Source organism: Phoxinus phoxinus (assembly GCF_949152265.1).
Source record: "Phoxinus phoxinus genome assembly, chromosome: 1".
Classification (NCBI taxonomy): Eukaryota; Metazoa; Chordata; class Actinopteri; order Cypriniformes; family Leuciscidae; genus Phoxinus; species Phoxinus phoxinus.
Genome location: NC_136876.1, coordinates 39657631 through 39679615, shown reverse-complemented (window position 1 = coordinate 39679615; position 21985 = coordinate 39657631). Strand labels below are relative to the sequence as shown.

Below are 21985 nucleotides of genomic sequence, written 5' to 3'. Positions count from 1 at the left end.
GAGTCACAGTTACAACGCCGGCTCGCTGATCCAGAGACGACGGATGGAAGCTAAATTACACAGGCTGTCAACCGAACCAATGTACAACTCCATTCGGGTGCATTATAAATTATGTAAAAGAGCCTAACAGCAAGAAAATGGACGTGCCATTTGCTGTCACTTCAGACAATTTGTATTATGACATTTCACAAACGCTTGGCCAATTACCCCGAATAGATCTATTGCATAAACTAAATAATAGTTTCCCCAGTTTCTCCACTTCAGCTATGTGATTTAGTTATTCATTAAACCACCCACATCACAAGTGCAAAATACAGCTCAGGATATGTACTCCATGAACAGCTCATTTAGGTTACGTGTCAGCACTGTGTATAAGTTATAGACCCACACGCCTTCAAAACCAGTAGTATTTTCCAAAACAATAGCGTTTACACAACAATGTATTACCACTGCAGTCAGCCTAGATATGCTACTGTGGTGTTAAAGAAAACTGCTATCATATTACAACAAATATTTGTCTATACCTATAAATACATTTAATATCTATATTAATATTTTGTACATACCTTATTGGCCACCTCTACCTACTGTATATGAGTCTTTTGAGTTCCTAGACCTTTTACACTACCACACCATGTTATGAAAAATGCATTATCATGCTTTTGGTTTCAGTCTAAAATCATAAAGGTATCAAGTTGTTTGGATAAAAGATGCTTGCTGTGTAATATCTCTCGTTTCCAATAGTAAAGGATGTCTCAACGATACAAATTGCAGTCTTGGCTACAGTTTAACCAGACCTCCATTAGCTGACTGACAATGGTCAACTGCCCTTGTGTTGGAGGAACTGTCATAAGATGCAATAAAAACACTCACACACATACTATCTCACACTGAGGGTGTGACATGTCAAGACATGTCGGCTTTACCATTGTGTAAGCTGAAATCCAGTATTGTATCTTATCTTGACAATAAGAAAGAGGAATCCCCAATCAGTAACTGAATAGTTCCTCCAAAAATGTGATCCTGGACCACAAAACTTATGGTTATGGTCTTATGGTTATGGATTTATACATCATCTGAAAGCTGAACAAAATAAGCTTTCCATTGATGTGTGGTTTGTTAGGATAGGACAATATTTGGTCGAGATACAACTATTTGAAAATCTGGAATCTGAGGGTGCAAAAAAATCTAAATATTGAGAAAATGGCCTTTAAAGTTGTCCATTGTGTTGCATCCACTCATAAAAATCTATATTTTTTATATATTTAAGGTAGGAAATGTATAAAATATCTTCATGGATCTTCTTAATATCCTAATGATTTTTGGCATAAAAGAAAAATCGATAATTTTGACCCATACAATGTTTTGTTGGCTATTGCCACAAATATACCCGCGCAACTTATGACTGGTTTTGTGGTCCAGGGTCACAAATGTAAAATAATTTACTCGCACTCATGTTTCTCCAATCCATATGACTTAATATATTAACAAAATTAAAAGAGAGGTTAGAATGTTTGCACTGCTCTTTTCAGTACAATGAAAGTCAAAGGTGACTTTGACTTCAAATACTCAGGCAAGTATACACATTTCATCTGAAATGAGCATATTCAGTTTTTCTGGTAACAGGTGGCGTTTTTGAACTTTGAATCTGGAATTCTTCGGGTTTTTTCTCTCTTGGAAGAACATCTTGATTTATTTCCAAGTGCTTCCCGAAGAAGAGATGCAACAGAAATGTGTCCTTGTTGACACGTCTATGACTTCAATGTGCCATGTGGCTTTGTCTTTACTGCAGTTGCAGTTGCTCGCCCCGAGGCACTGTCATTTGAAGTTGAGAAAGAGCTGTAAGATGTGGAAATGGCCTCTGAAGATCAAACAACTATCCCTTTCCCCTGTGTTACAAGGAAAGAGGAAGAAATGACATGCTGAGACATCAGTCCAGTCACACACAAAAACTCGGAGGTGTCAAGAGAGCGGCTCGGTTTGGAAGTTACAGTGTGAAGGGGGCAGAGAAGGGAAAGAAAGGAAGGGTGTGAGGTAAAAAGGAGACAGTTGACTCAAATGAAATGGCAGTGGAGGCCAGGCCCGGTCATACGGCTCGATGTTTTCTGGAGGAAAGCACACCACATTCTGCTGCATTCCATCCACACATGTCTCAAATCAGCACTGGACACCAGAGTTTAAGCCAGATAATGCATTTGCCAGTTTTATACTTTATGAAGGAAAACTGGGAGAGGATCATAAATGGCTTTTAAATAGTAAAACTTTACCCCATATCCACCAACAGAGCTCTGGTGTCCAATCTGGCCATATTATGCACATTTTCTAGGATTAAAGGCGGAGTGTGTCTTTTCATCCGTGTTAAAATATCTGAAAATACCCATTTGTTGTGCTGCATGCCACTAAAATTATTTTATTTGCAGATATTGTGTGAGAGTAGCTGATTGCTATGAATCCATTACCATAACTTCAGACCATTACATCAAAGCTAGTTTGTGATGCCATAAAGTTACATAATTTACATCGTTACAAAGTTACATCAAGTTACATTGAGTTAAAATTACTCAAGTTTTCAAAACTAGGACTCGTAAGAACGTGATGCAACTTTTTTTCTTTTCTTTCTTTTTTTTGTAGGCAGGTTGCGTACATTAATATGCAATTGTTTGGCCTAATGCTGAGAGAGGTTCGGTCAAGCACCAGCTCTGTTACCTGCACCATTTGAGGAGAGAGAAAAAAGTTAATAGCGGAAAACATTTCAAAGTAACTCATGGAAGCAGTTAAGAACAGGTCTGACTGACCTTACTGGAAGGAAAAAGCTCAGAAAAATCAGAGCTGGAATTGAAGACATCAGCCCTCGAGAGATGAAAACAGACAACAGAGATAGAAAACGGACAGGAGGGGAGCATTTTCAGTTTGTCTCAGCACTGAAATGAAATCGGTATTCATGGCTGAAGGACAATCAATTGAAACCAGATGCACCTAAACTTACCCACCTCTTATAAAAATGCATTTTCATTTCCTGCTACAAAGTTGGCCAGTATCTGTTTGAGCTTGGCCTGAGATGAAATGGCGTGGGGTGCTAGCATGCTAAGCTGCGTTAGATGTTTACTGGAAGAGAGTCTTGCCAAACTTTACAGTATATAATGTGTGTAACATTTCTCAACAACGGTTTCTTGTCTTGTAAACACAGAGTTTTTGGCCTCTTTTTTCAGTTTGGTGCATATTCACGCATTGCAGCTGTTACATATATTAGCTTTAATGTGTTATAGCAACCACTATAACCAATAAGCTAAAAAAAAAAAAAAATTCTTTGGGAGCTGGGAAAGAAAGACTGTTGCTTTGTTTTCAGATGCATGCTTTGATGTCCCAAAAGAGGACACATACTTTGCCCTGACATTGTGTCAGAGCATACCGGTTGCAAAACATTTACACCTCATAACAAGCCTATCTGGCATTCTGACAAATTTTCCCACTGTTCCGAGGTCAGATTAACATGAAATCTCCATGGCCCCTTCTCATTATTCCAACTCTTAAAGCATAAACATCTCTGTCTCCTTCAGCGACCTTTGCAGCTTTTCCCTGCTGTAAGCGAATGAATGAGTGAATGAATGAATGAATGAATGAATGAATGAATGAATGAATGGATGAATGGATGAATGGATGAATGGATGAATGGATGGACGGACAGGCGGGTGTGTGTATGGATGGATGGACGGACAGACAGACGGGTGTGTGTATGGATGGATGGATGAACGGACGGACGGGGCGGGTGTGTGTATGGATGGACGGACGGACGGGTGTGTGTATGGATGGATGGACGGACAGACAGACGGGTGTGTGTATGGATGGATGGATGAACGGACGGACGGGGCGGGTGTGTGTATGGATGGACGGACGGACGGGTGTGTGTATGGATGGATGGACGGACAGACAGACGGGTGTGTGTATGGATGGATGGATGAACGGACGGACGGGGCGGGTGTATGGATGGATGGACGGACAGGCGGGTGTGTGTATGGATGGATGGACGGACAGACAGACGGGTGTGTGTATGGATGGATGGATGAACGGACGGACGGGGCGGGTGTGTGTATGGATGGACGGACGGACGGGTGTGTGTATGGATGGATGGATGAACGGACGGACGGGGCGGGTGTATGGATGGATGGATGAACGGACGGACGGGGCGGGTGTGTGTATGGATGGACGGACAGGCGGGTGTGTGTATGGATGGATGGACGGACAGACAGACGGGTGTGTGTATGGATGGATGGATGAACGGACGGACGGGGCGGGTGTGTGTATGGATGGACGGACGGACGGGTGTGTGTATGGATGGATGGATGAACGGACGGACGGGGCGGGTGTATGGATGGATGGATGGACGGACGGACGAGGCGGGTGTGTGTATGGATGGACGGACGGACGGGTGTGTGTATGGATGGACGGACGGGGCGGGTGTGTGTATGGATGGACGGACAGACAGACAGACGGGTGTGTGTATGGATGGACGGACGGACGGGTGTGTGTATGGATGGACGGACGGGGCGGGTGTGTGTATGGATGGACGGACAGACAGACAGACGGGTGTGTGTATGGATGGATGGATGAACGGACGGACGGGGCGGGTGTGTGGATGGATGGATGGACGGACGGACGAGGCGGGTGTGTGTATGGATGGACGGACGGACGGGTGTGTGTATGGATGGACGGACGGGGCGGGTGTGTGTATGGATGGACGGACGGACGGGTGTATGTATGGATGGACGGACGGGGCGGGTGTGTGTATGGATGGACGGACGGACGGGTGTGTGTATGGATGGACGGACGGACGGGTGTGTGTATGGATGGACGGACGGACGGGTGTGTGTATGGACGGGTGTGTGTATGGATGGATGGATGGATGGACGGATGGACGGGCGTGTGTGTATGGATGGATGGACGGACAGACGGGTGTGTGTATGGATGGATGGACGGACAGACGGACGGGCGGGTGTGTGTGTATGGATGGATGGACGGGCGGGTGTGTATATGGATGGACGGACGGGCGGGTGTGTATGGATGGATGGATGGACGGATGGGCGCGTGTGTATGGATGGATGGATGGACGGACGGACGGACGGACGGGTGTGTGTATGGATGGACGGACGGACGGGCGGGTGTGTGTATGGATGGATGGACGGACGGGCGGGTGTGTATGGATGGATGGATGGACGGACGGACAGGTGTGTGTATGGATGGATGGACGGATGGACGGACGGGCGGGTGTGTGTATGGATGGATGGACGGACGGCGGGCGGGCGGGCGGGCGGGTGTGTGTATGGATGGATGGACGGACGGACGGACGGGCGGGTGTGTGTATGGATGGATGGATGGACGGACGGGTGTGTGTATGGATGGATGGATGGATGGACGGATGGGCGGGTGTGTATGAATGAATGAATGAATGAAAGGACGGACGGACGGGCGGGTGTGTATGAATGGATGGACGGGCAGGTGTGTGTATGGATGGACGGACGGGCGGGTATGTGTATGGATGGACGGATGGGCGGGTGTGTGTATGGATGGATGAATAAATGAATGAATGAAAGGACGGACGGGCGGGTGTGTGTATGAATGAATGAATAAATGAATGAATGAAAGGACGGACGGGCGGGTGTGTATGAATGGATGGACGGGCGGGTGTGTGTATGGATGGACGGACGGGCGGGTGTGTGTATGGATGGACGGACGGGCGGGTGTGTGTATGGATGGATGGATGGACCGATGGCCGGGTGTGTGTATGGATGGACGGATAGATGGGTGGGTGTGTGTACGGACGGACGGATGGATGGATAGATAGATGGACGGACGGACGGATGGAATTTCTATCCTTTATTTCTCTTCCATATGTCTCCTATTGTGCAAGCTGTGGATATTTCTCAAGACTTTACCAGAGAATTATTCGATCCTTACAGACATTTATGAAGCAAAATATTGAAGAACAATCTCAACTTATCACAGTGCACGGAGTACTCCAGAGTAACTCAATCCATATTATGAATACAGTTATCTAGCGACACTGTATAGCTAAAGGACTCGGTTCAACATAGATGAAGTATGTTTGATGCAGTTCAGCAACAATGTACCAGAGGCTGTACTATAATGTGAAAATGGTCAAAACCAAAGGCACAATGTCCAGCAGAGTGCATGCAACACTATATTTACAATACAAAGCGGCCTCAGGATTCTCTGAAATGTGCTACAGGGTCACATAGGGCTGTTGTAGTGAATGCTGAATTCTGCTGTGTGTGCGTGTGCGTGTGTGTGTGTGTGTGTGTGTGTGTGTGTGTGTGTGTGTGTGTGTGTGTGTGTGTGTGTGTGTGTGTGTGTGTGTGTGTGTGTGTGTGTGTGTGTGTGTGTGTGTGTGTGTGTGTGGTCACCAGGGCGGGTGACATTAGCAGCTGGGGATGCCCGGTCACCTTGACCCCAAAGACCAGTCAAACATGCCTTTTTCAGTTCTCCTGTCAATCAAGTTAGAAGACCATTGCTTAATCATCCCTACCAAAGGCCCTCAAAACAACCAAATAACCGTCACGCCAGCAAAATCACAGAATGGATGTTAAACAAGCAGTGTTTCCCCTAAACAGGGAGGTTCCCATTTCAAGAGAACTTCTCATGTGTAAATGAAATTACTCCACCATAACAGAACACAAAGGCATATAGTCTTTCTTTGCCAATTCTAAACAGCACAATGCACAAAGAAGAAATGTTCCTTCTTGTGAGGAAGTACTAATTTGGTTAAATATTCTGATTGCATGAAACATTTTTTTATATATATATAATTTTCAAACAGGGAGTGTAAAAAAAAAAAGTTGTTGCCTTACATTTTTAAGTACAATCAACTTGGATGTTTAAGTCATTTCAACTTAAATTACATTAAACTGACTTAAAAAGATGAGTTGAATCGTGTATAACTTATAAAAAAGGTTGAAAATTGCAGAACTTATTTTGATGAGTTAAAGCAACGTAAAAAAAAATGTTGCCATAACTTATTGATCATATTCTTTTTTACAGTGTAGGCTATAAAAAAAACATGGCCAAGATTTTTAACAGTTTGGCTTTAAACAGGTTAAAGTTTAAAGACATTCAGGTCATGCACTCTCAATGACGAGTTTATTTGTTAATGTTTGATTAAAGTCTACCAGCGTCACAGGAGACGTCCCATCCGTGTCAATCTTTCTGCAAGGCTATTTGCTGTTTGTCTAAAGTGCAGGCTCTATCATCGGCACAAACACAAATTACGGCCAGAAAACTCCAATCCTGTTTGGAAGCAGTGATGTCAAAGTCACCATGGCAACTGCTCTTACAAATGATGTCTCTTCGTTTTACTCTCCTCTTCTGCCTTTGTCCGTGTGACATTCAAGTGTAATATCTTTTTGTCACAATGCTCTGGGCATCAATGCTCCGATGCCAAGGACACAGAAGGGGAATAACCTGACCTTTTGCAGCACACCGAATGCAAGAAGACAGCAAGGTCAGGAGGTGTGTTTGTGGGATTTGAATGGCCATTGTGACTTTGTCACTCACTCATTTATGCCATTCTTTGTTTTCCGGAGCACTTATGGAACTCCTTTTAATGCAGAATCACTGGACCTGCAGTGAGGAATTAAAAAAACAGTTCAGCCAAAAATTATTATTCTGTCATCACTTACTCACCCTCATGTCGTCCCAAACCCGACTGACTTTCTGCATGGGACATGGAAGTAGATTGGCTAACGTTCTGGAAAGGTTCTCAAATTTATGAACAAACGTTCTTCCAGTAACATTATAAGGGAGCTTTCGCACCTGCCTCATTTAGTTCGGTTGAATCGCACTAGAGTTCGTTGTAAATGGTCAGACCCAAAACAGACCCATGGCCCCCAAAGCTCTTTACATATTGCCTCACATTCACCCATTCATTCACTCATTCATACACCGACGGCGGTGTCAGCCATGCAAGTTGTCCCCCTTGGTGCGGTTGGTTTGGGCAGGTGTGAATGCAGCAAATCGCACTCGGGTGCACACCAAAAGTGGACCAAACAAGCGTCGGTACGCTTCCAAACGAACTCTGGAGCGGTTCGTTTGTGGTGAGAACGTGATCCGACCTCGAACAGACCCAACTGCCAAAGAACTGCACATTTTTGGACTAAACCAGCTGCCGTAGTCAGCTGTGCTGTGCATTATGGGATGAGGACTAATGTTTGTTGACAGTTTGCACTTTTAGCATGGCAGCTCGCAAACAAACTTAAAGTTGTGAGGAGGTGCGGAGCCTCATAGAAATTTGGTCTGATGACCATATTAGGTCGCAACTTTCAAAAACTCACAAGAACAGAGAAATCTTCGCTTTGTTTAGCAAACAGCTCAGGGAAAGGGGGTTTCATAGATTCTGTGGGAATTTTCCCGCACGTTAATTCTGACCAATCGAAGTGCAGTTATGGAAATACGTTCACATCTGGCCAACTAGTGATGTGGATGTTGTCACGTGACTACATTTTGGTCCGTTTCATCAACTGATTCGGACCAGAGCAATCAGTGTGGTGTGAAAAGGAACCAAAATGCCTGAAAAATGCTACAAAGTATACTTTTTCGCCCTTGGTCTGGACCAAATGAACCGAACTACAGATGTGAAAGCACCCTAAAAGAACTTTTGTTCAAAGTTTCATTCTCAAAATTTGTATTTATTCATCATTTAATGGAAGTTTTTTTCTGAAAGGTTTTAGTTGGATTTCGTTTTTTAAATGTGACTATATTACTACTTTTTTTCAGAACATTTAGAGAACATTCAAAAATAAAGTTCCCAAAATGATAACCACAAACGTGCATAACCAAGAACATTTAAAACACTGAAGGTTTAGAGAAATAACGTTTTCAGAAAATTAGCTAAATATTCTTAGAACTTATTTTTGTTAGCTGGTCATACTGCTCTTTTCTATACTATTTGAGTGAATAATGAAAAGTAGAGTAGCTTGGACATTCTGCTAAACTCTAAAGAAGGAAAGATGGTCATTATTAAGGTTTGGAACAGTAAGTAAATTATGCCACAATGTTCATTTTAGGCTGAAGTGTCCCTTTAAACAACCTCTTAGTTCCCAGCTGCACAGCTGATTAATGGAAACACAATGAGCAGGAGCCCGAACGACAAGACATGATTGAAACGGATGAGTGCGATTGCCATGGTAATAGATGAAGGCTCAAAGAGTGAGAGCAATACATACAAATTCAAAGACTTTCAGCAAGACAATGCAGACAGCCTTCCTTTCTTTACCAGACGTCAGCCACCCGGTTCACACTGCAATATTAATAATTCAATCTGATTTTCAAATGACCTAAAATCAGCAGAAAAATATGTTTAGATGAGGCAGAGTGAAAAGTGGAAATGTAGATGTGATATTGCCTATTTGCGCAGCCAGATGCCAGATACGCTTTGTCAAAACAACATCTGACTCATGCCTTTAAGCTCTGTTCCAAAACCTAGTGGGCTGCCTAGCTTTCTACAACTTCATAATAATGTCAGCTAACTGTGCAATCGGCTCATTAGGAAAACATGCCTATATTATTTCCAAAAACTTGCCTATACATACAGTTCACTGCTGGATCCAGCTGGAATGAACACTATTGGCAGTAAAACGCCACCAACTTGTATTCCTTTTTTTATTCCTACAGGGTATCTTATCAATTAGTAAAGACTTATTTTCATGCAGTTCCTTGCACAATACTGTTATAACCCGAAACACTTTTACCATTGTGCATTTGTAAACTATACATTTTTAAATTTGCATCACGTAACCAGCTCTATATGGCTTTTCTAATGTAGTAAACTTGCTCGGTAGCTCACCTGATGCGGCATTGCACTTCTGGGTGCGCTTAGGTACGAGTCCTGTGAAACACGAGTCATGAGACTCGATAAACAGCTCAGATACTTGTAAAAACCAGCTAAAATGGCATAGTTGCCTCAGCAAATGCATTTTTATCTGCAAATTATTTATTAGTAAGCTTCTAAATAAGGACTACAACTACCACAAGGCTGTGAGTTTACATGCTTGGGGAAAATAAGCTTTAAATACCAACTTGTTAGCAACAGATACGACAATGTAGACATATGAATGTTGCTTGATGTCACTGAATATGGCAATGTTAAATATATTTGGTCTTGGCGGACTTGCTAAGTATGGACTTGCTACTGCTAATAGACACACTGCTGTGAGCATGTAAGATCTGCTGCTGCTGCATGACCATGCATAAATCCCGTGGCAGATCTAGGCAGGTGGAGCTGGGGGAGGTGGAGGGTTTCAGAGGATCTCTGATAGCGCTATGCAGGACAAGCTTACAGCAAACATTGAACCAGACTATTTAAATGTTGAGCAAGCAATTTCATTGGCTGCAGGATCAACAGAGACATGTGCCATGCGGTAATGACGCGATTGCTTGCAGATTGCATGTAAAGGACCTATCAGCCTGCGCCCTCAAGAGATTCATGACTGAACTAGATATTAGTGGGAGTTTACAGCATTGACAACAGCCTTCTGTAACCAAACTCAGATCCGTACATTTTCAGGACTCACATCTGCATTTTCAGTGAAGCCACGCTGTGAACGGAACCGGACAGGACAGCTCGTTTTCTGTAACAACCCACAGTGTGAGAGAGCCACTCATTGCTGAACGCAGGTTCTGTTTCTTACAAAAGTGCGGATATAATGTGCTGGTCATCTGAAGTTTTTAAATCCAGTCACTTGTCTTCCTCCAGTCAGTTTTGGGGTCTGTGCACAACTTAAGTGGCCTGCTCTCATTCAGGTATTAAAGCTGATGTCGGTTAATTTGACGAATGAAAATTAATTTGACCTAGACTTTTGTCATTTTAAATTTAATAAGTCTTTCAGGTTTTATTTTTATATCTTTGACATTATTTTAGTCACTGACACTGAACTGGTTACAGTTGATATATCCCAATGCACGTTCACAGTATTCGAGACGCTACAGACTTTAGTCAGGTTAGAAGCCATATTGATGTTTACGAGGCTTTGAGAGATAGACTTACAGTCTTTACAATAACACACACTGTATAAAGCTCCTAGATCACGTCATTTTCACAACTCACAACATTTCAAATTGTTTTATGGAGTTTTTGTCTACTGAACGTTTTTTTCCCCCTGGAAAGACGTTTGGTCAGCTGAACAACCGGTTGTTAAACAACAGTACAATCTATCGAACGCACTGTACTTCTATCTCTCACAGCCTCGTTTTCATTCCTGTCAAAAAATTAAATATGGTGCTACCCTGACTAAGGTCTATTGTAAGCTGCTGTGTGACCAGGAAATTTCGACACTCGAAATCATTCTCAAAACTGCCTTGGCCAAAAAAAACAAAAACACTATTTTAGAGTAACATTCTCCTAAAATTGGATTTAACTGAGGTTATCAAAGATCTTTCAGATAGAAAAACAAGGAAGAAAAGTTTCTAAAGTTATGTCATTTGAATTTATTCATACGCAAGCACAAATATAAACGTCTATGCATTGACTAATGGCCTAGTGACATTGATTATTGGGGGTAGGGGGCCTAATTATCGGTAATTATGCAGCCCAGGGGCCTCTTCTTATCTTAAGTCCCCCCCTGCATGACTGAACCGCACCATTAATAGTAAATCTTACTGTGCATTGTGGAAATGCCATCTCTGTGAAAATACATGTTAATTTCACTAAAACAAAGTATCTTACCTACACAAGGCAGTCTACCTTAAGGAATAGCATCTCTAGCTCGCCTACGATGCATTAAAATGCTGCCTCCGTGGGCAGCACACAAGGTTTTGGAACAGAGCATTAGTGCTTTTTTTCCCAATATTGGGTTTATTGGGTTCATCTAGTACATTCTTTCACGACTGTGTTTATCAGATGAATAAAACAACAGGCAAAAGCTGTTGAAATTTTTTACACCAGCATATCTGAATCCCACAAACAGCTCAAAGGCATTTGCATGGCACATTCTGTGCTCACCATTATATCACCATCCGCAACAATGCAGCCAGCGTCAGCCTTTAAAGCTTTTTCATAGGCAACACACGCAACCCCAATGATTGTCGGGAGATCCTCTATTGATTCGCCATCGACATGCGTATTACGCAACACGACGACGGCTATTTATAGAGCACAGACTCTGTGACGAATTTACAACACCCGCACATCTCAGGATAATGGATGACGACGATGCTGCCGGTGCTCTTGGATCATTAAATGCTTGAGTCTTGAGAAAATGATAATCCAATAAAGCATGTCATCAAATCTCTTTTTTAATCCTCAGATCAGAAAACATAGCCTCTGAGGTTCACATCTGTTCTTTACAAACCACCTGGCAAACACAGTCTGCTGGTAAAGTTAAAACGCAATCCATGGTTGAACTGTGATCGCTGGGATCCAGTGTAATGATATTCCCCCGGGCCTTCTTGCTTGAGTAATATTTATTTACACCATATATTAATATTTATAACCGCTACGAAGAGCTGTGCACGCACAAGTAACATGCACACACATGCAACAGCTGTTTTCAAACATGTGAATGTGATTAATGTGTTGTGTGTAGCCAACGCTGTCATTTCCTTTGCAGGTGAGAGTATATTAACATGCGACAAGTGACAATGGCGGATGCACAAAGTTATTGCGTTTTTTCAAGAAATCACAGAAAGATGAGCGAGAAGGAGAAGAAGTGGCATCATGCTAGACATCATTCAAAACCATAAAGGGTCTATTTTTATTTGTGTACACTCACAATAACATTGTGCTTTTGTAAAAATAAAGAAAAGCCATCTCAGTTTCCTTTCCGTGAAGTTTGCGTCACAAAAAAATAATTGAAAAGCAGCATATAGGCTACTACTCGTCACACACTTTTTTCTTTGGTTTTGTTAATCTGTAGGTCTATAGCATATATTTATTTATTTCATTTTTTGTATATTTATTTATATTATATAAAAAAAAAATCTTTTTTTTTCTGTTTTTCAGAAGCGCTGCAGATGGGTGATGTAACCAAGTATGAATCCTCATGTTTCACAGGAATAAATTACATTTTAAAACATTAAAATAGACAATAGGTATTTTAAAATGTAACAATATTTCACAATATTACTATTTTTACTGTATTTTTGATCAAATAAATGCAGTAAACAATGTAATGTAAGAGACTTTACAATTCAAGCTTGAAAATTCTCCGCTTATTTACGTACATTTTTAGAATGTTCAGCATTCAATGATGTAACCAACCGCAATGATGTAATTGTAATATTTGCATACTGAACTGTGGTTGGTCTTTTCTTTCTTGCATCTAACTATGCAACATCATTAGATAAGATGTACGTACTTGTTGCAGACCAGAGCGACACAGCCGCATTTTCTCAACCAATGGCGGGACTATTGGTTTGACTGACCGACTGCAGATGAGGGTGAGTTTAGGAAACCTGTACGAACACAAAAAAGACCTTAAATGCATTGCAAAGTCAGCGTCACATTGTGTTGATTTTCATTAACAGCAGAAAGAAAGAAATTATGCAGTATATGATTTACACAGAAATGCAAATGTAGTTTGTACGGTGACGTTATCGTCAAATCTAGAAGTGTGGGATCATTTAAACAGTACCATGCATAATGCATCCGATTTAGAGGTCAAACTAAAATCCAGGCTTTTACAGGCACTGCGCTTTCTTCATTTATTAATGGAGTCCGGAAGCTGCTCATGCCTAAATTGATTTTTCCCTCTCTTATGTTTGTGAAAAGAGAAGCTTCTGAGAAAGTAAGATTACAGATAGAAGAGGAACTAGAGATGAAAAGAGGGAGGGCACGAGATTAAGAGAGATGGAGATGATAGAGAAGTAGAAATGTAAGTCTATGGTGCATTTAAGAGAAATTGAATGGCTCTTAATAAAGCTGGTGCTCTTTCTATAAACATCTTGATTAGAAAAAGCATAACACATTAAAGTATTTGATGTGCTCAAGAAAGCCTTTATGTTAGGCCTAATGGAGTATATAATAACAAAATAGCATTTCTTATAAATATAGTTTCCCTCCTGTATAGTAGCCTACAGTTGTTTTTTGCTTACTAAAACTATATATTTTTAATTCATAAGTGAAACAAAGCTTGAATAAAATATATAAAACATCCATAAACTTAAAATAAAATACATTTAAGTGCAAGTACTAAAATGACAAAAAAAAACTGAAGAAAAAAAAAAACTACTAAAAATTACAAAAGCACAAAACAAACTTACTAAAACTTAAACTTGTTTTAAAAATGTTTTAAAGTGCAAAATGAAAATATAAAAATATACAAATAAAACTAATTCAAAATATTAATACATTCTATAATAGTTAAAAAAATACTAGTACAGCACTATATTTAAATTAGATTTCTATATTTTTTGACAAAAATATGAATAGTGTGCAGTTGTTTGCCCATGCAAAACACACCACGACTGTTGTTGTTAATGGTTGTCAAGGGCGTTGCTATGCAGTATCTAAGGTGTCCTGAGTGGTTTTAGCACATTGCTATGTGGCTGCTAGGATGTTCTGGGTGGTTTTTAACTGGTCCAAGTCAAAAGAGTCCGCTCGCTTCATCATCCTGCATGAAAGCTATTAAAAAAAATGAGTTAAAAATATTGAATAGACACACTCATGTCATGTCTCCCATTTGGACTTTTATGTTTAGTTTCCATTTTGTCCTGTTCTGTTCCTGTTTCTAGATTTGTAGTTCTTTTATAGTTCTTTTGGTTCCCCTTGTTTCTCCCTGATCATTTACACCTGTGTCTGGTTAGTCTTCTGCTTAGTGAATACTTGTTTTCTAGCTCCTTGTGCCTGAGGCGTCGGTGTCCGCCACAGCTCCTCTTAAGTCCAGTGGTCCCAGAGCTTCCAAGTCCGGTGGTTCCAAGTCCAATTGTCTCAATGCTTCCCGTTCCATGTCCGGTGGTCCCAAGTCCGGCGCTTCCAAGTCCGATGGTCTTAGTGCTTCCGTTGGTCTCAGCGCTTCCAAGTCCTGTGGTCCCAAGCCCAGTGGTCCCAGCACTCCCAAGCCTGGTGGTCCCAAATCAGGTGGTCACACTGCTTCCAAATCTGGTGGTCCCAAGTCCGGCACTTCTCCAGTCCGGTGGTCTCAGCACTCACAAGTCCAGTGCTTCCAAGCCCGATGGTCTCAGCACTTTCAAGTGCGGTGGTCTCAAGTCCGGCGCTTCCAAGTCCAATAGTCTCAGTGCTTCCAAGTCTGATGGTCTCAGTGCTTCTAAGTCCGGCGCTTCCAAGTCCGGTGGTCTCAGTGCTCTGCCCTGGCTTGCTGTTCCACTCTGGCTATCGAATGCTCCACCGAAGGTCCTGTGGGCTGCAGGCCCACTACCACGGGCCTGGCCTTCCATTCATCCCCTTGTCCGCCTCCGCTCCACAACCATCGTGGACTTTTGCTTTTGTTTTGTTTTGTGGAGCATCTGGAAGCGTTCTATCATGTCCCCCATTTGGACTTTAGTTTGCATTTTGCCCTGTTCTGTTTCTGTTTTCTGAATCTAGTTGTGTAGTCCTTTTATAGTTATTTTGGTTCCCCTTGTTTCTCCCTGATCATTTGCACCTGTGTCTAGTTAGTCTTCTGTTTGGTGGATATTTGTTTTGAGGCGTCGGTGTCCGCCACAGCTCCTCTTAAGCCCAGTGGTCCCAGAGCTTCCAAGTCCGGTGGTTCCAAGTCCAATGGTCTCAATGCTTCCAGTTCCATGTCCGGTGATCCCAAGTCCGGCACTTCCAAGTCCGATGGTCTTAGTACTTCCGGTGGTCCCAAGTCCGATGGTCTTTGTTAGATTCTTGTTTTGTTTTTTTGTCCTCTTGTTTTCTGGCTTCTCATGTTCCCTGTTTTGCTTTGTTTAATAAGCTGTCTTCCTCCCTTGCCCTTCCTTGTAACAGAACAACTGACCAACTATCATAGCAAACACTGGGGCTTAAATACACAGGGGCTGACAAGACTAACCAGACACAGATGCAAATGATCAGGGAGAAACTAGGGGAACCAAAAGAACTACAAAACTAGAAACAGGATCAGAACAGGGCAAAATGCAATAATCAGTGTAAAGGGACCCAAAAAAAAATCCTTATCTTGTGTCCAGACTTCCCTGAAAAACTCAGTAGATGAGATCCTTGCATAAACTCCAAACTGCTCCCGCCAATAAATCCATTAAATCTAGTCCATCATTAAAAGTATTGGACTCATTTGTGTCCGTACTGTAATTACTATGTGAGGGTAGCGTGTTGGGCTGCTTTTGTCTTTGACCATGGCTGATTGAATGGGAAACTGGTTAAAATGTGTGCCTTGTTAAAAGCCACGGCCCTGGAAATGAGTCTTTGTGCATAAGAAATTCCTCTGCGGCTCCCATTACGTCTGATGGAAGATAATAGCGCAGAGATACTAGACAATGTCGTTTGGCCAAAATAACAATCAGGATAAAGAGGAGAGAATTAGACGTGCACAGTCGTCACCTACAGGGCAAGAACCTTGAATGGGAATCACAACGATGCAGAGTGTCAGATGAAGAAGAGAGAGTTGGTCTGGTTTATGCTTTAATCAGTTTTCAGTGAATAGCATATGATGTTCCCCCACCCACAATACTCTGCATGTGCCACAATACAATTGAGGATGCTGGTCTACATAATCTACAGATATGCACACACTTTCACAAACCATTGTAGAAGTTTTGCAGCTTTGTCTTTTGGTAACTAGGGTCATTGTAAATAATCACCCTTTTCAGTTATTGGTTTACCTTTCTATTCCCCACTTTCAATGAGGTTGCAGACACAGGGATGTCAGAGGTTAATGTGCACCTAACTTATGGTCCTACAGAAATAGTTTTAAATGCAGTGAGTTAAGCACACATTTGTTATATATGTTAGTGAAACAAATTAGCTACATGAAAATTATGCTGTGCTTGCTTAGAGAATGTCTCTAATTTGCATTTAATATGTAAAATTTCATATTCATTCAAAGTACTTGGTGTAATATTTTTTGCATTTTTTGACATGCAATGCTTTTGTTTTGCATGTTATTTGCTATAATTTTATTTCGTGTTTTTATTAGTGTTATTTTTTGCTGTCTGCACAGTTTCACTGCACTTAAATGTGAACAATGACGCACAATGCATTCAAGTTTAGGACATGAAGATTGTGGGGTGAATAAATGTAAAAGCACCTGTCAGAAACTCTCTGCGTCTTGCTTGCCGCTACAGATACAATGAAGGGCGTTTCACCACCTCGTCTGGCTCGTCTTTCCGTTGGTGTGTTTTAACGTCAGCCGTTGTTTAATCCGCATTAATCAGCGTTTGTTCTCGGAGCGGCCCTGTGCCTCTCTTGCTCCTCTGACGTCACGTGTGTTCATCGCAGCTGCACAAACAGAAACACAGGAATAACTAAGAACTGTCCGCATGGTCTGCCAAGATGTCAAGCTATTTCTAAAAAACAAGAAAGACTGTTTATTTTTAAAGCACTGAAGGTGAGGAGAGGAAAGCAGAAGAGAGGACGAGAGATAAAGACAAGGAAGTGTTACCATGATACAAAAGGAGATGCATTACATTAATCAATGGATTTCATAGATAGATAGATATATGTCTATGTTGTAACATATTTATCAGAGTGCTGACGTCACTGAATTTTTTTGAGCTAATTTAATATTTCTTTTTTTTTCCAGAGCACTGTCATCACTGCTACGTGCACAGTTCTTCATGGCCTTCCTCTCATTCTTGGAGAAGAAACCTGTTTTTTTGTGTTTTTTTCAAACAAATGTTTACAGGTAACTTTCTCTGTATATTTAATTTTAAACTTCGATTCCCCACACATACTACATTACATATAGGCATTCAATATGCTTCATTCAACTCTCTTATCTTGGATCAGACATGCAAACTCTGCATTTGTTTCATTATTTTCTTTTTTTTTTATCAACATTTTGTCGAATGCAAGTTCTTAATTATTATACTGTTGTTTTTGTTGTTTTTTGTCTATGTTTCAGACAATACTTAAACAACCATAATTAATCTCTGCTAGTTGTACGTAGACCTGATACTTTGTTATATGTATTTTGGATATTGATTTTCATTTGTAATGTAACCATTTTAACATTGCTGTTCCTGTTTTTATTAGGACTGTGATTGACACCCAAGCTTTCTTTCATCCGGAATCTGACCGAGACAAGGGAAGACAGCCAGGATTCTCCCTCCACAGCACTATTTGGAGTCTTCTTGCACAGCATTATTCTAGACGGAGCCATAGTCATGGATGATCTTGAAAACTTTCCATGTGCCAAATTGTTAGGTTGATTTATGCGCTAAATTCTGAGTTTTTCTTACCCTTGGACACAAATCTCTAAAACCAAACCTACATTCACTTAAAAACCTTCTGTTGATGTAAGCAAAGAATGTTTGAGATTGTGTTAAAGGTATAGTTCTAAAATTTGTCACTCTCATGTTATTCCAAACCCATAAGACTTTGGTTAATCTTTGAAACACAAGTTTAGATATTTTTAAAGAAAACCAGAGAGAGGTTTCTGACCCTCCATTAAAAGTGCAGGTAACCAAAACTCAAAAGATCCAAGAAGGTCATTAATATGCTAAAATCAAATGGATTAATTTTACAATGCTTTTTATAACCTTTTTGGATCTTTTAAGTTTTGTTTACATGGACTTTCAATTGAGGGACAGAAATCTCCTTGATTTCATTAAAAAATATATATCTTAATTTGTGTTTCAAAGTCTTAGGGGTTTGGAATGTCATGAGGGAGAATAAATGATGAAAGAATTAAACATTTTGGGTGCACTAACCCTTAAAGCTTGTTGTTGCACTAAAGTCAACATTCTTTTTAATTAAAGTGTTAAATTGTCAACCATCAAACTTAAGTGAAATTTTTACTTTATTTTTTAAAGAGCACCATTTTACTTATTTACGTTAAATGTTTTTTAAGAGTCAAAATTAAGCAAACATTGATTTTTACAGGGTCAGCTATTCAGTTTCTTGTCAAAAGATTCTTTGTTCATCAGTCATGATTTGTTGTAATGCATATTGTTACATGAATTAATTTTTTTTCCAATGTAAGGGGTGCCAGAATGGCATGGTTTGGTACATTGTAATGTCTAAAGAAAATTGATGAGTAATAAGTATTAAGTAATAAGTAATAAATCTTGGATGCTCTTGAGGTAAGCTAAAACATACCAAAATTTAATTTCAAAGTGAACTATCCCTTTAAGGCAATCGGTTTCCTAAGATTTTCCTAGTAATGTGAATACAACTAATGATTTTGTGTTAACAGTACTTGACCAACAAGTTTTCTTTACTAAATTTAGTTTTGCCAACTAAATCTTAATACACAACTTTACTTAGAAAAAGTGAGGAAACTGATTGCCCTGAAATTTCTAAGTAAAGTCAACTTATTACGACAGACAGATAGACATGTTGTCCTGTCTTGAAGCTTTAAATGGTGCTTTTATGTTCTGTTTTTTAACATGAAACCATGTTCACTCATTATATGGAGAGCAGCTCATGCTAAACATCACTTTTGGTGTTCTGGAGAAGCAAGAAGGTTTGTAATGTCATGAGAGTGAGCAAATGATGCCAGAATTGTTAATTTTTGGCTGAACTATGCCTTTAAAAGCACTGCAATGTCTTTAAAGATCATTTCTGCTTTATAAGTTTCAGTGGACTGAGAGGAACAGATGACCAATCCACCACAGGACATCAAAACCACATGTTTACCTCCCAGAGAGGGTCAGTGTCACCTCTCATTTACCCCTGGTCACTATACAAGGACCTTATACTTCCCGTTTCACATCTGTCTTGCAAAATACAACTCTTACTTATCAAAAAATGTCACAATTGCACACTGCACAGACTGACTGTTTACTATTGTCTTTTTAGAGCTGCTTTACAGCAGAATTTAACATTATTTTCTTGTTTATCCATGTAAAGCTGCTTTGAAACAATCTGTATTGTATAAAGCGCTATATAAATAAAGGTGACTTGACACACACAACACACACTTGAGCAACGCACCAACCTGACGCTCTGTGTCTGTCAAGACACAACAAAAACAGACCATCTGTGTGCATTTGATCCAGCACCTGCACCCCTTACGTAAACACGGCGCTCAGAAATAAGCAGTGTCTGTTTAACTTCAGCCGGGCATTTATAGGAAGCACCAGCAGCCACTTCCTGCTGAGAGAAATGCTTGGTGTCCTAATAATAACCGGAGCACAGGGCTAGCGCACAGCGTTTTTGTTAGACTAGAGGGAGAGGTGTCCGGCTAACACACCCACGGCTAATAGAGTCTGTTTATCATCTTTTCATTCCGCCGGGCTGAGACTCGGTACTTAAGAGCTCAGCCTGTGTACACTCTCAACACGAGCGCCAATAAAAGAAGCGGCCTTATATTTCAGGCCTCGAATAGCTGGATGCATGTTATGTAAGGGATCCTTTTCAGTCAAAGGGGTCTTGTATCAGGTTTCATTTGTGATAATAAATGTAAGTTACCTTATAACACCTATTAGGCCTACATGGCTATTTGCCAAAACAAAACAAAATTAAATGGACATGAAATATTGTTTCGAGTTTAAATTTCATTTAACAGCCCTATGTGAAAAGAAAGAAACAGCTACACTACCGTTAAAAAGTTTGGGGCCGGTAAGATTTTTCAATGTTTTTGAAAGAAGTCTTGTAGGCCTTGTCCACACCAATACGTTTTTGTTAAAAAACACATCTTTCTCTCTCCATTTTGGCTTCCGTCCACATTGAGATTGCGTTGTTGTCAATAGAGAGAGATGGAGCTTTTTTGAAAACGGTCTCCAAGTGGATAAATTTCCGTTTTTTGCATTGTAGTGTGGACTGTGAAATTCGAAAACGATGTTTATATTGTATACATAGATATCTATGGTTATACCGGCATTGTTGTGTCTGCTATATACTTTCAGTGTTGCTAAAGAGAAATGCTCCCTGGTGGTCTTCATTTTGCATTCCTGCAAAGAACATTTACTCACAATTGCTGTCTTGTGGCAAAACATGATGACATTGAGTTTTAGATCATGTGATTTTGAGTGCAACCTGGACGCAACACTGGTGGTGTGGTGTGAGATTTTGCTAATAAAATGTTCGTGCCAGAAGAATAGCATGAGAACTTTATAATGTCTGCTCTCTCTGTATCACCTTGTGAACTTTTTGTATGCTTTACGCATGCGCAAGATGTTTCAATGTGGATGAGCAACTTTAGGAAGGTTTTGAAATGAAAATGCCCTTTTCAACTGTATCCGGATTAATGTAGACGTGTGGTCAATAAGGGTGCATTCATTTTGATTCGCACCAAGTAGGAATTACTGTAATTACCAGATGTCCTTTATAAACTCAGAATTTTCCGAGAACTCTGACTTGTACCATGTGACTGTCGTACCACCGTAGCTGTTGATAGTGTTGCCACATAAACACATAATTCTGAGTCACAGGACGTGAACAGCTCCGGGTAGAACGTCATAGGTTGTCATCTCGAAATTACGGTAATGGCGACATGGCGTTAACGCAGCAAGAGCTCCATGATCCAATCAATGATGACAACAGTTGTTGTAAACTGTGCTACATTTTCATCAGGATTGTTTAGAAAGTTCAAATAAACAGCATTCATTTGAAATGGAAATCTTATTAGGCTATAAATATTACTTACTGTCTTACTGTCAATCTTACTGACTGACTTTTGTAAGGGCGTGTAGGATACATTTGCTATGGATAATTATCCATTCTATCGGATATTATGCTCATCTTTAACTGCAGACTGCAGCGACTGGCCAATCAGGATCAAATATTCTAGAGATCCGTCTAATAATACGTACTATATGGGCTGAAAATTGTGCTGAATGTTTTATACGCTTAACTGCAGTTTGTCTACATGTTAGATTGACACCAAGATAGTGTATATCAAGGGACTATCTAGAGTAACTA

The 21985-nt window shown here is 40.7% G+C and overlaps 1 protein-coding gene and 1 long non-coding RNA gene across 4 annotated transcripts in view; one reads left to right on the top strand and one right to left on the bottom strand.

Annotated features, from left to right (window-relative positions):
* Positions 1-21985, bottom strand: part of tob1a (transducer of ERBB2, 1a) — a 56551-nt gene that overhangs the window by 7691 nt on the left and 26875 nt on the right. For all 3 annotated transcript variants that reach the window (XM_079628549.1, XM_079628551.1, XM_079628550.1), the window contains 2 exons: positions 17208-17398; positions 13362-13458 (listed from right to left, as the gene is read on the bottom strand). The gene's annotated coding sequence lies outside the window, so the exon portion shown is untranslated. The remainder of the gene's footprint in view (positions 1-13361; positions 13459-17207; positions 17399-21985) is intronic.
* LOC307007014 lies at positions 13355-20441 on the top strand. The gene is made up of 3 exons (XR_013799558.1): positions 13355-13443; positions 17703-17804; positions 18155-20441. It is a non-coding gene; the product is annotated as an uncharacterized lncRNA (long non-coding RNA).